The sequence below is a fragment of the Microtus pennsylvanicus genome, chromosome 18 (genome assembly GCF_037038515.1).
Source record: "Microtus pennsylvanicus isolate mMicPen1 chromosome 18, mMicPen1.hap1, whole genome shotgun sequence".
Classification (NCBI taxonomy): Eukaryota; Metazoa; Chordata; class Mammalia; order Rodentia; family Cricetidae; genus Microtus; species Microtus pennsylvanicus.
The window spans coordinates 849,596-865,375 of NC_134596.1; the positions used below are offsets into that span (position 1 = coordinate 849,596).

General features: G+C 36.3%; 1 protein-coding gene across 4 annotated transcripts in view; it reads right to left on the reverse strand.

Annotated features, from left to right (window-relative positions):
- LOC142837413 (leucine zipper protein 2) overlaps positions 1-15,780 on the reverse strand; it is a 322,896-nt gene that overhangs the window by 211,013 nt on the left and 96,103 nt on the right. The window contains exon 1 of one of the 4 annotated variants that reach the window (XM_075952472.1): positions 4,008-4,028. The exons of the other annotated variants lie outside the window; for them this stretch is intronic. The gene's annotated coding sequence lies outside the window, so the exon portion shown is untranslated. Of the gene's footprint in view, positions 1-4,007; positions 4,029-15,780 lie in introns of those variants that run through there. 4 annotated transcript variants of the gene reach the window in all.

Genomic DNA, 15,780 nt, shown 5'->3' on the forward strand with positions numbered 1-15,780 from the left:
CTGGAGTGGGAGAACCATGGCGACTCTCTGACTCAGCTTCTTTTTCCCAGCCTTCCGTTCTGTTTACTCTATCAAATGGGCCTAGCAGTTTCTTTATTGCTTAACCAATGAAATCAACAGATTGATATATGACTCTCCCACATCAAACACTATGGTTATTGTATCTCTTCAGAGCAAGAGAACACTGACTAAGAAAGTACCTTTGGATGATTTCTCTGTCCCTTGCATGAGACAAGTTTTGTATGCAGTTCAGTTAAATGATTATTTGACCCAATATCTTTGGCAAAGGGTAGGAAGATAATACAAGGGAAAATAAAAAGCTACACTACACATTAGCATGAAAATATCCTTTGAGCTGAGTGCAAGGTCAATTCTTCCCAATTTCTGGCTGTTATTTTTCTGTGTTAAAGTTAAAATCTTTTTTTTATTTAAACAGAAAAGGGGAAATGGTGTAGGAAGTCTTTCTGTCTATGTGTTGCTTTTATTGGTTAACGATGAAAGAAACTGTCTCGGCCTGTTGATAGGGCAGAGTAGAACTAGGTGGGGAAAACTATACTGAATGCTTGGAGAAGAAATAAGGCAGAGTCAGGAGAGAAGCCATGTAGCCCCACCAGAAACAGACGTGGGAACTTTACCCAGTAAACCATAGCCTCATAGCAATACACAGATTAAAGAAAAATGGATTAATTTAAGATATAAGAGTTAGCCAGAAATATGCAAATAATATGGTTTCTGTGTGATTATTTCAGGGCTGAGCAGCCAGGAACAAACAAGAAGCCTCCTATACCATTAATAATCTTATGACATTACAGAATTACCCAGCTCCTGAAATCACAACAGTTCTGGTTCCCTACTTAAGTACTCAACATCAAGGCAGTCAGCATTTCAGCATGAAAGTGTGACTCATCCCCAACCCCCCTTAGCTAAGGAGCTTTGAAAATTTATTGTCCACAAAGAAAGGGAGTGCCAGGATTTTGTTGTTTGTTTGTTTTGTTGAAAGGGGTCTCCCTTGATAGATCCCCAATGCTTCAATGGATGGCCCCATTGCCATACACTCAAGCAACAATGAGCAGAGAAAACTGGACCCAGTAAGTTATTTAAAAACAACAACAAAATAGAGGACATGAAATTAGGAAAAAGCTGCAAGGCTTAAGGTATCCATCTAAGGGATGTTAGGGGACATCTGGAGGTAAATCAAAATACTTTGTAGACATATATGAAAGTCTCAAAGAATTGATAAAATAAGATTAAAAAGTCAAATATAACCAAACAGAAAATAGATCTAATATACTGCATTATCTTTGTAATAAATTCTTCTCAATTTGTCAAATTCAAACCACTTGTTGAGACATCTTCTTGCAATTTCCTTAATTAAGTACATATACTTCGGCAAAATGAATTTTAAATTGGGGTCATTAGGTTGTTAAAATATCAATATGGCCTTTAAATTACTTCAATCATTTTGTAGGTAAGAATCAGCTAAGTGAAGATCACCTAAATCAGAACACGCAGAGACTTTTTTATCTCAGTAGGAAAAGTGATTCATTTCAATGTATAAAGGAAACTCTGGGAGGTAACCCACTTTATTAGAGATAAATTCAGAATGTCTACAACTGGAAAGTGGTAAAACATCATTTATATTAAGATTTTATTATCAGTACCTGATTACCCAGCTTATCTGTTAAATCCCTAGGATTTATAAATCAAATTTTAAAATCAATTTTATTAGTACCTGACGCTTACAGTTTGCTACTGTCTCTTTTACATCATTGACACCAATGACATTGATACTTCACAGCTTAGTTAATGTGCTAGAAACTCACCTAAAGTACAAAAAAATGAAATCTTTAGGTATCAGGGCAAATAAAACTTAACTTTTATTTAGCTGGATATATTTCATACATGCCTTAGTGTTTGTTAACTATTAAACCATTAGACATGTGTGTTGATTTGAATGAAAATGACTTGGATAGGCTCGTGTACTTGTATGTTTGGTCTCCAGTTGCGGAAACATATTGGGAAAGATTAGTAGATGTGGCTTTGTTGGGGGAGGTGTGTCAGCTGTTGCTGTCACCATGCCTTTGCTCCACCACCATCATGGACTCGAACATTTTGAAGCCTTAAGCCAAATATATACTTTTCTTTCTAAGATATCTTAGCCTCTTGTCATGAGAGAGGGGACATGTTGGAGACATGAGTTTACTTTAAAAATTAAAACTACTTCTCCGAACCTCTTGAGCTGTATAATATAATGAATTTATTTATGTGTCTATTTGTTAGTATATAAGATAGTCTAAACTCCTTTTCAGCTGTTGAACTAACCTCAGGCAATTTTTTTTCCTACCTCCTTTGTCTTACTTCCAGAATTTCCTTTGAACATGTTCAATTTTAATTTTATTCTTTACCTCCTTGAGATTTAAATTACAATACAGAAACGATTTAGGAGTCATCCACCTAAAATGTTATTATTAAAAGTGATAGTTCCCTCCTTCACTGTTCCTCATAAGGAAGAATTAAGAGCCCAGTGTCAGTAAGAATCAATTTTTGAAGCCAATGATGACTGCTGAGGAGACATTTAAACATTGTCATAAGAAAAGCAGCCCCATTTCCTCAAATCAGGCCCCCTAGGACTGTGGATGAACTGGTTTCACCTGTTGCAAGCCAGGACCTAAGGAAAGGACTCATGGGTGACAGTGAGAGGAAGTCAGAGGGTTCATGTAAAGTAACATTAGAGAGAGAGAGGGAGAGAGAGGGGGGAAGGGAAGAGAAGGAGAGAGACAGGGATGGGAAGGAAGGTGAAAGATAGAGAGAAGGAGAGAGAGAGAAAAAAGATGAGATGGAGGGTAAAATACAGAGAGAGGAAGAGAGAGGGGCGAAGGAAAGGGGAGAGAGACGGGGATGGGAAGGAAGGTGAAACACAGAGAGAGAGAGAGAGAGAGAGAGAGAGAGAGAGAGAGAGAGAGAGAGGAGGGAGGGAGGGAGGGAGGGAGGGAGGGAGGGAGGGAGGGAGGGAGGGAGAGAGGGAGGGAGAGAACTTATGTACAATATCATCCAGGAAACAGATGCTCATATATAAGTTTTACACAAAACAAAAACAATACATGGACAAAACTTCAAATTACTAAAATACAAATGAGATACAAAGAAAACTATAAAATCGTAAGAATATAAATGCAAAACAGGCTTTAACATTTGAAGGCAGCAAATATATAACACAAAGAAATATCCTAATACAATGTGTGTCTATGAAATTTAAATAAATCAACATGGTCCGTCAAAAAATGGCCACAGCAATAAAAGAAAAACTGTAAATTATATAATAAAGATATATACTTGATTTTGCTATGAACTTAGAACAATTCAACTAGAATTCGTGGCACATGCATATAGATATGTTAATTATGACTAGTATAATTAACTAGTGCTTGTTCTTTGGAGAGAGAAAAATGTATGAAAAACATAAAAACAAAACTAAAAACAATTAAGTTGAAACAAGGTAAAAAGACAGGAATAAACTCATTTTCCTAGATCTGCTTCATATCTTTCTGACTGAGAGTCAAGAGATCTAACATAATGGACTCGACCATATCAGTGTTACCTGAAGAAGAGACATAATCCATTTTCGGAAATATTGTCATCACAAAGAACATCATCACCACCACCATTATCATCTCAGTCAAGAATATTTAAATGACTAGTGAGATAATAAGAATTTCTCCCCAGTACAAACTCATTTAGTGTGGATCTTCTCAGCAGCTCTTTCTCATCTGTCAACATACACAATGAATATCATAAAACACTGCAAGTTTATTTGTAAGTGGAAATTCTGTGATAAGAAAACATGTATTCAGAACTTTTTTCTTGACTTAGTCTTTAAACGTCACATAATCTTAACTTGCATGCTATCCTTCGAAGAATGTAACTCCAGAAGCCAGTGGGTTGCTGAGTAGTTGCTAAGGCTCTTGACTCCATAAATATGCACTCAGCACTGCTTAATAAACACCCACCCTGTTTCCATCTGATATGTCATGAGATTCTTTGCTGCATAGTGAGAGCTGTATGATAAGACAATATAGATCAATGAGTATAAAGTATATATAGTCCTTCAGTTTGATGTCATTAAATTACTTTTATTGACCTAATTTAACAAAATATTTATTCAGTATCTTTTCTCTATTTCTTGTTTAGGTGTATTATTTTAATTCATTGAATTGATTATTTCTTCAGACAGTTTCTCACATAGCCCAGACTTCTTTTGCTCCCTAGGAAAATGATGAGCATGTACACTTGATCCCATAACTTTACCTCCCATGTTCAAGGTTATATAGACTATTTAATATTTGTTACTGAATATTATTATCATATAAACTACACTTAAGTCACATAGTAAGTAATTTTGAATTTTTATTTCTATTTCTTTCTCTTTGTAATAATAGCTTGGGTTTATTTTGCAAACAACCATTTTCCTAAGCTTTCCACAGAAAACATTTTCATTAAAAAATTCTGCATATTTCATGTACTTTAAGATTTCAAAAATAATTTTGTTATTAATGTGTTATGCAATGGTTATTGGGATAGAAATATAATGTTAATATTTTACCTTGTATTAGTATATAAACATTTAAACTTTGTTATTGTAGTTCAGATGGAAGATCTATTTAGAATATGGTACTTTTTCTAGATAGTTGCTGAGTAACCAAGGTTGTCTTTATGCTGTATATCAAGTTACTATAGTAAATAGGAGAGGTTACATGAGAGGTTGATGTCTTAAGTGGGTGAATATAAGTATTTCCATTCAGTCTCTACCAAATGGAATTCATCTTTATTACAGTCATCCTAATGCATAAAGCATTATGTATTTATGGATGCATTAAGCATGTTTTTCACTCTGATGTTAAAACATGGAAAGAAAGGCCATCAAATCTTGAATTTTGAGAACCTCTTCCATGTCTAATCTGCAAATTGAAATACCTCTAAGTACCAATCAGGGAACACATATGTAGAAACACAACTAAGTACTGAAAATGTATATTTTGACGTTACCAGTGGACTTCTCATTTTACTTTTTTCATGAAGCCATAAATTCACCCCTCAAAAGCATTTATTTTTGAAATGCTGTTGTTTTACACACAGAGGAAACTTGAAGATAATCCTTGGGCCAACGACAATGGTAATGATAGATAGCCAGAACTTGAGAAACTAAAGCATAAATGCTTTACTCAAGTCTTCCCAAAAAGCATGATATTCTTGATGTAAAACTACCCACTGCATCAGCTAAAAGAAATCATGTGAAGACCAATTATTTAACAGATAAACTATAAACCAAAGCCAAAGCCTGCTTTAGTGCCCCATTGCAATTAACATGGGATTCGTTTCTCCATTTATATTTTGTAACTCTCTGTGTATATTAGCTGGTTTTATGTTACCAATATTTTATTACTACTTTCTTGAACCTAAGTTTTTCATTTATTCAAAATTCTCTCAAAAGAGAGATCACTTCTATATGAAAACTGAATCGGTAACCACATTCCAGTAAGAGCAAAGCCTGGTGAGATTTGCATCTCGCTGTATGAGATACCTTGCCTTAACATTTCCACACTCTAATACTGTAATACTCTAAAATTCTAATAATTCAACCAAAGTTTTTATTTTAGTAGAAACAGACACTTTTACCCATTAAAATAGAAAATAACATATTTTAAAGTTTGAAAGTTGTCAACATTGATGGCTGGAATGTACGTGATTTTAAGATTGTATAGGTCATTTTCACAAAAGATAATGGTTCATTTTGTGAGTGGGGTAAGAAATTTATGTAGATACTATAAATCTTGATTGAAAGAAGCAATCACCTTACCAATGTGAGCTATTTTATATAACCTCAGCAAAAGGGAATTTTGATTTTCATCTTTCGATTGAAAATGTATTTCTTACCTGAAATTTTCTGACTAGATATTGGAAAGTTCATTGCAATTACAGTTTGAACTAAGAAGTAACTTAGAAAAATACAGTTGTTTTTCCATTTTTCCATTTTGATGATCATGCGTGTTGTAAGGCTCTAATCCCTTAGTTAAAATTTTTAAAATGGGCTTATTATATTATATCAAGAAAACCAGCCTTTCAGATGTTTCTTTGATAGTTGGGCAGCAGTTTTTGCATATTTGTTGGTAAAGAAACTGTAGAAGCAGGACTAAAATCCAGATGTATTTGGGTTAATTAATGATGACCTATTGTAGGAGGAGGCCACTTGTTTGTTTCCCGGACACCTGGTAGCTCAGACTCGAAATAATCACATAGAAACTGTATTAATTTAATCACTGCTTGACCCATTAGCTCTAGCTTCTTATTGGATAACTCTTACATCTAATTTTAATCCATCTCTATTAGTTAGTGTATTGTCATGTGGCTGTGTCTTACTGGCAAAGTTCTAGCGTCTGTCTCTGGCAGTTACTTCATGGCTTCTCCTGACTCTACCTTTTTTCTCCCAGCATTCAATTTAGTTTTCCCTTCATAGCTATACTCCATCTTATCAGGCCAAGCCAGTTTCTTTATTAACCAATGGTATTCACAGCATACAGAGGGGAATCCCACATCAACCTATATTTCCTTGCTTTAATTTTAAATGTATGAAACATTCTGACAGATTTATGTTTTTGTTTTGGGATGGGTTTTGTGTTTTTCTTTAGAATGCCTTTGACTTTAAGACAAGGTACATGCAATTATACCTGTAAAATGTCTCATAAACACACAGACACCAAGCTACTTCTACACGTGACTTTCATGAGAGAGTTGTAGGAATGAGCATGGCTGGCATGCACAAATCAATCAGCACAGCATTATCTGTCTAAGCATTATCTGCTTCGGGTTACTTACTAGTCGCTGGCATTTGTCAAGACTCCACTGTTCTTACTACAGTGGTACTCAGCAGTCTTTGAATGTAGTCCTGTAGTCTGAATCTCTCTATCCATTTCAATCATTTTATGACATTTCACTGAAGGAGTTAAAATCATATTTCCTTCAATTAGTTGAGTTCTACTGCCCCACATATCTGATATGTACCCATCTGAGTATGTCAAGCTCTCAGCTACTGGTCTGTATTTTGTGCAGCATCTGGAATTTTGTTGTATAATAGAAATTTTCAAATTCCTTTTATGACTAGAGTGCATTTGTTTTAGCTGATAACTTTACTTGTCTATGCTAGGTGAATGTGATAGACCTTGGAGCATGTCTGCTATGAAATAAGGTGTTATTTATGACTAACGCTGTGGGGATAACTGTCCTGCCCACAGAGGGAGTTTTGATAGCTGTTGGAAGACACTAGGAATCTCACAAAAAGTTCAATTCATGGATGAGATTATGGAAGCAAACTGTGAAGTATATGTTTTCATTATCTATCATGATCATACTGATCATTCCTTGTAGTGTAACAATAATGATTTGGGCAGAGAGTACATAAACATTAGCTTCATTTTTCCTACACACAAAATCCATGCACTTCAAAAAAATCCTAAAATTGTTCCAGGTTTAGTTTTGACTCGGGTGAAAATGCCTACAGATTCAGAGCATGGCCAGCCCTTCCATAATTGCCCAAATGCCTATTCTTTCTTACACTTCTTACAATATCTGAATATACAGATAATTATCCTGGGAGATTTAAAATCATAGGCCCCTGACACATGTACACTTTTATATTATGTGATAATGTTATTGTGACACACATTCTAAGGTGGTCAATGAGATAGTGTATACCAATCATCCATAGCTTCTTACTGTAATGCTGACATATGGGATGGATATTTCAGATGCCCACCTTCCACAGTACCAATCAGTGGTTCTTTCTCTCACATTCCTGATGGAGGAAGGTCATTGGCTAGCAAAGAAACTGCCTTGGCCCATTTTATGGGTTAGAACATAGGTGGGTGGAGTAAACAGAACAGAATGCTGGTAGGAAGAGGAAGTGAGCTCAGACATCATGCTCCCCTCTCCCGGGCAGACGCGATGAAGCTCCGACCCAGGATGGACGTAGGCTAGAATCTTCCCGGTAAGCGCACCTTTGGGTGCTACACACATTATTAGAAACGGGCTAGTTCAGATGCAAGAGTTAGCCAAGAAGAGGCTAGATATAATGGGCCAAACAGTGTTTAAAAGAATATAATTTGTGTGTTGTTATTTCGGATAAAGCTAGCCGGTGGCAGGAGCTGGGTGGTGGAATGCAACCCGCAGCTCCCACAACACATTCCCGTCATGGAACACTATCGTCTGATACTGATATGGTTCCTGAATGTCTCCAGATGTCTGACTTCCATGGTAATTAGTTAGAGGCTGTCTCTGCTGCATTTTTATCATGACTGACTTCATAGGACCAGCCTCATACTGTCTAGTATCTGTGTCAAATTAGTTGTGATCATACTGTATCTACTATTTACATCATACTTTACAAACTCTTTAAATTGCCAGTTGAGGTGATTATCTTAGATATATGTGCATTACTCATACAATATAGTGTTTATTGTATACAATATAATGTTGTATTTATTGTCACACACATACAATATGTTATATACAATAAATGTATTGATTCTTCTATATATATGTATTTATGCAAGTATATTTAGGGATTCATGTGAATATATTTGTTCACATAATGCATTCAGTCCACTTTTTGATGTGTAGCGTTTACTGATGTGAGTTAATTACTTAGGAAATGCTTTTTATAATTAATGAGTAAATGAGCACTTAGTTGTCACTCAGCTGAGAAAACAAGAAAGCACCTGCTAGATGAAAGCTGTGATCCCAGCAAGACCCTAAGTCTATTAATGTTCCTCCAAAAAAAAAAAAAAACTAGAAAGAAACCAGTTCTCATTTCCGTGGAAACCATGGTCCATTATTAAGTTTAAGAAATGCTTTAAACACAGCAGAAAAAAGCACAAATGGCCAATTATCAGCATCCTAACAATAAGAATGAGATGCAAGCATAAACAGGCCATATTTACCATGTGCATGTATATATAAGAACATGTACCTATGTGTGAGAAAGATGATTTATGAAAATTATTTTTGCCCTTTATGTAAAAATATACAGCAGAGATGTACTACTCATCCCCTCTCCTGCAGGAAGATTTTTGCTGTACCTCTTCATCAAGCACAAACTATCATCAGCTCTCCACAAGGCGAAGACTGAAAATTTCCAGACACCAGATAATTCAGGGTTTAAGTTGTTTAATGATCTTTGCTCAAGGACAGATTACTTAAATATCTCAAAATAATTTAAAAAGTCTGCTTAAACATGCATACATGTATTAGTATAGGACGTATGATGTCTTGCACTGAATTTAGAAAGAAGTGAGCCAGGTTCTATGTTTAGAATACTGAAAAGAGATAATCAGGGTGTCTCACCCAATGGGGGTGTGACCATAGAAAATGTGACAACACAAGGTTTCCTCAGCCCCAGATCTGGCTTGCAAGGTAAACCACTAAAACTTCAAAGCCATCCCATTTTGCTGCAAAAATGCAAATTAATAATGTCTTCAGGAAAGAGTGCCTGCAGCCAGAGCATGAGTTACCTGTCTGCTACAAGAGAATGCTTGGACCCCAAATGCTGGCTCTCAAGATGCTACCGAAATGTTCCTTGCTAGCTTGTCCTCACATCAAGGAAAACCAGTGACATAAATAGTCAAATATTTGAACACAGTTTTAATATTTTTGTTTACTCTTCTTGTTTGATATTGTATTTTAATTACAACAATTTCCCTTCCCTTTCCTTCTTCCATTATCCTCTCTTTCTTCTCTGTCAAGTTCATGACCTCTGTTTCATCAGTTGTTATTACATGGATATGTTTTCCTAAATATAATCTGTTGAGTCCACGTCATATTATTTGTATCCATGTTTCCAAGACTGACCATCTGCCATTTGATTGAAAATTGGTGTGCTCTTCTTTGGGTGGGGGATACAATTGTGAAGGCTATGTCATACATGGCATGGTCTCCACTCTATCCTGAAAGCTGGCTGAAGATAGCCATGTTATTGATGAAAGTCTGTGGGCAACAAGGCCGTAAACTCTTGTTACATCTACACAGTAATGCTGCTGTAATACACTGTGGCATTACATTTAAGAAGGCATTTTCAGACTTCACAGCTGTGTAGTTTATGTATTTTCTCCTGCTTATAGGCAGGTGATCTACAGCCTGCTGATTGCTGAGGATGTTGTAATCACAGGTCCTGAATTTCTGTGCAGGTGATAGGAAGGCTCAATTGACAGCACACAACTGCTTCCTTCTTGACTGAAATCAGATTTTTCCCAGGCTGGTTTCATGTCTCAGCATTGTCTGTGAAGAGTGATTAGGAAGCTGTCACCTGCTCATTGACAGATAACAAAGCTCTCTCCCATGTTCAGCATGAGAACACAGGCCTTGGGGGGTGGCACTTCCTAATAGGAGAAGCTGAGACTTAGAAAGCCTGAAGCATATTATTCAATGTTATCATATAAACATATGGCAGTCTATATATTAAATTATATCTAGATTTCCTGCTATATACATTTCAGGGTCAGTGAGAAATGTCATCTTTCCACAAAAACAAGGCCTCTTTTCATTGCTCCCCATGCCAAAATGCTGTGTACAGATACTGTCTCTGTATTTTATGCCACCCAGGTAATAAACTCTCTCTGTGCCTCCATCAATAAGTGTGTGGGTTAAGTTTATTTCCACTGTCAACTCAAAGCTCTGGTCATGAAAATGTTCGTATGTACGTGAGTATCACAAATTACTGTTAAAGTAAGGCTTCTCTGTTTTTTATTCAAGGACTGATACTTTCCCTTCAGCAAAGAGACAGAACATGTGAATGTTGTCATCCCCTGCAAATGCTCACACAGGAAATGATTGAAAGTGAAGAGGTTGATAATGCCTTGATGTATGCATGCATTTCAACCTTATCAACACAACCAAACCAATGTGGACATTGTTCATCTCACATAATTTCCAGTCCCTCCATTCCTCATTCCTCCTCTCTCCCTTCACCTCCTTTTTTCTCCCTTCACATTAAGCACTTAGTACTTATTGCAGTTATCTGGATGATAAGGTTGATACTTCAAAACAGGACATGTAAACATTTTTCAATGAGAACTCTTATGATTTGCTCTTGTGCCAAATCCAAAGTGCATGTCATCTTGGAACTGTATCTAGCACACCTTGCCTTTCTTTTCCAGAGGCTATCAGTTTGCATAAGTACAGACTGAGCTATTTGATAAACATCGCTCTATTTCCCTTCTGCATTTTTTCTTTGATAGCTACCACTCTGCTTTCTTTCATTGACTTTGCTTGTTTGGCAGTGCTTCTCTTCTTGTGTATTTTGATTTCTCTTAGCACAGTGTTTTCAGTTTAATCTATGCTTTTACTTGTCGCAAAGTCCCCTTCCCACTAAACTGAAAAATGTCCTTTTATGTCTTCGTACTTATGTATGTATATGTAAATATGCATATTATACAAATATATGTGTGCATAAAATATAGATTTTTTATTAATTAATTGATGTGGATTTGTTTCTATATCTTGACTATCATAAAAATGTTGCTATGAAATCCTTGAGACAGATTTTATTACACACACACTCCCTCCCTCACACATACACACACTCACTCACAGACACATATATATACACACTTGATGGAGGAAGGTCATTGATTAAATAAAGAAATTGCCTTGGCCCTGATAGGACAGAAAATTAGGTAGGTGGAGTAAACAGAACAGAATGCTGGGAGGAAGAGGAAGTGAGCTCACACTCAATAGCTCTCCTCTCTGGGGCAGACACAATGAAGCTCTGACCCAGGATGGACGTAGGCTAGAATCTTCCCGGTAAGCACACCTCGGTGCTACACACATTAATAGAAATGGGCCAGGCAGTGTTTAAATGAATACAGTTTGTGTGTTGTTATTTCAGGGTATAAGCTAGCCAGGCGGCTGGGAGCAGGGCAGCAGGAATGCAGCCCGTAGCTCTTACAACACACACTCACATGCATACACATACTCACACACACACACATACTCACACACATTCATACACATACAAAGACACACATTTGCACATATACAAACACACATTCATACACACATACACAGACAAACACACATAAACACATACACACATATACTCACACACATGTACACACATACTCTAAAACTCATATAAATACTCATCTACATACACAAAAACACACACATACAAACACACATTCATACACACATACACAGACAAACACACATACACACACTCATGCACACACATACACTCACATACACACATATACATACACTCACTCACACATATGCTTATATACACACACGCACAATCATACACACACAAACACACACATACTCAGACACACAAACACATAACTCTCTCTCACACACACAGAAAAGTGAAGTTACTAAATCACAACGTAATTCCATTTTCAATGTATTGAAGGAAAGGCACACTGCTCTTTACATGACAATAAAAATGTCCATTTTTGACTAAGTCGTGAGTTTCAGGCCTCCTTTGAAAAATCATTAACACTTTGACATCAGCCATTCAATCGGGTATGGGGTGATGCTTAACTGGGCTTTGAATTACATTTCCCTGATGATCATGATAATTGCCATTGTTTTTCACACAGTTGTTGTCCAATTGTCTGGATGCTATGAAACAAGATTATACCCAGTGTGTATGCTCCCTCCCTTTACACATTAGATTCCTGTGCTGTTTTGATCAGTGTTCATAAGCAATGTTATTGAGTTTTGTTTTTATTCTATGTATTGTCTTTTTATGCTTTTGCCTATTTTCTTTATGGTACAAAAGCCTTTTCCTTCAATGAACTCTTATGTTTCCTTTTAGCTCTGTTGCTTGAACATTTGAAGTCATAAAAACCAAACCAAATCAAAAAACAAACAAACAAAAAAAAACCCAAACCCAAAAAACTAACACTGTTTCAAACACTGTTGGTAGTCTTCTCTTTTATTTTTTCTTGTTGGTTTCACAGTTTCAAGTCCTAATTTATTTCATGCAATTTGATTTGCTGTTTTATCAATGAGAGATAAAGGTATCATATTCTTGTTCCTTACTGAGTACCTAGGTTTTCACACTAGAATTACCTTGTACCACATGCTTACCCTGGAAACCAGTTCTTCCCTTTTCAAATTCTCCTTTCCAGTGGACCTGATCCTACTAGCCTCACATTTTCATTTCACAACAATAACTTTTAGGTAATTTTACTTTTTAGAAAAAATTGTGTGTGTGTGAGTGTGTGTGTGTGTGTGTGTGTGTGTGTGTGTGTGTGTGTGCGTGTGTGTATCACAATGTACATGTGGAGGTCAGAGGAAAATTAAATGGTCAGTCTTTTACTTCCTCCATGTAGGTTTCAGATTTTGAATTAAGGTGTACAAGCTTGACAGTAGGTGCCTTTACCCACTGAGCTACTCATAAGCCTCTATCATTTACTTCCTGTTCATAATTATAGTCAATATTATAACAGCAATGATAATCCTCCTTTTAAAACCCTCTGTGTATCTGAACTCTTTGCAGATCTTGAAATGACACTCAGATTCATATGGAAATACAAAAAACACAGGATTCCTAAAACAGTCCTGAACAATCAAAGAACTATAGGAGGCCCCACTATTCTTGATCTCAAACTCTACCGCAAAACTATAGTTTTAAAAAAGCATGGTATTGACATAAACCCAAACACATAGATGAATGGAATCAAATTATAGGGCCTGACATAAATCCACATGTGTGAAAACAATTTTTAAATAAAGAAGCCAGAAACATACACTGGAAAAAAGAATCTTCAACAAATGGTTGTGGCCAAAATAGATGTTTGCAAATAGTAGAATGAAAATAGATCCATACTTATAAGCCTGTAGAAAACTCAACTCTAAATAGATAAAAAAAGCCTTGAAGTAAAACCAGATACACTGAACCTGTTAGAACAGAGGGTGGGAAAAAGCTTTGAATTCATTGACACAAGAGAAAACTTTCCAAACAGAGTATCTTTAGCACAGACACTAAGATCAACAATTAATAAATGGGACCTCATGAAACTGAAAATCTTCTTTAAAGCAAAGACCAACATCGTTTGGACAAAGCTGCATCAATATAGAATGGAAAAAAGATTTTCTACCAACACCAGATCTGATAGAGGACAAATATCAAAAATATATAAAGAATTAAGTAAACTAGATATCAAAAAAGCAAACAATCCAATTAAAAGTAGGGTATAGGTCTAAACAGAGAATTCTCAATAGCAGAAGCTCTTGAAGAGAAGAGAAGTGGCAGAGAAACACTTGAAGAAACATTCAACATTTTCAGTCATCAAGGGAATGTAAATCAAAACTACTTTGAGATTCCATCTTACACCTGTCAAAATGGCCAAGATCAATAACACAAGTGAAAGCTCATGCTAGAGAGGATGCTGAATAATAAGAACACTCCTGCCTTGCTAGGGGAGGTGCAAACATCTGCAGCCAGTATAGAAATTAGCATGGTGGTTCCTCAGAAGGTTGGAATTGATCTACGTCAAGATACAGCTATACCATTCTTGGACATAAATTCAAAGAATATATCACCCTAACAAAAGGACACTTGCTCAAACATGTTGTCTGCTACTCTTTTAATAATAGCCCCAAATTAAAAACAACCTAGATGTCCAAAGAATGGGAAAAAAGAAAATGTGCTGCAGTATTCCAATGGAGTAATACTTAGCTCTTAAAAAATGACATCAAGCTATTTGCAGGCAAGAGGATATAGCCAGTAAAATAATCATCCTGAGTGAGATAACCCAAACCCAGAAAGATACATATGGTGTGTTTACTTACATGCAAATATTAGCTTTTAAGTAAATGATTACAAAGCTACAATCAGTAGAACCCAAAAAGGTTAGGTTTACAGGAAGGGACTAGGGAAGATATATGGATCTCCCTGAGATGGAAAAAAAAGAACAGATGTTATGGGTTGACTGGGGCGTAGAAGAGGGAGCTGAAACCAGGGGATCAGTTGGTGTCTTAGTTAGGGCTTCTATTGCTGTGAAATGACACCACTATCATGGCAACTCTTATGGAGGAGTTTAATTGACATGGCAGCTTTCAGTTTCAGGGATTTATTCCATTGTCATCATGGTGGGGAGCATGACAGCATACAGGCAGACATGGTGCACGCTACATCTTGATCAGAAGGCAACAAGAAGTGGACTCAGTATCCTCAGCATAGGAAATCCCAAAGCCTGCTCCCACAGTGACACACTTCTGCAACAATGCCATACCCACTCAAACAAAGCCACACTTCCTAATAGTACCACTCCTAATTGACTTATGGGAGCTAATTACATTCAGACTAGCACATTACACTCCTTGACTCCATAAGATTGCAAAAATATCATAATGCAAATGGCATTTAGTCCAAATTCAAAAGTACCCACAGTCTATCAAAGTCTCAACAATGTTTAAAAGTCCAAGTTCAAAGTCTCTTCTGTAATTCATGCACTATCTTTAACTGTAATACCTTATAAAATCAAAATCAGAAAACCAATCAGATACTTCCAATATATAATGACACAGGATATATATTATTATTCCAAAACATAGGGAAGGGAGTATAGTGAGGAAATACTGGTCTACAATTCTGATACCAAAATGCTTTTCAGATCTTCAGTGCCTTCTCACTGAAACACAATTCTTTCTCTTGGGCTGGTTCTACTCTCTGTTAGCAGCTCTTCTTAGCACAAATCCTGTGACTCTGGCCTCGCTAACATT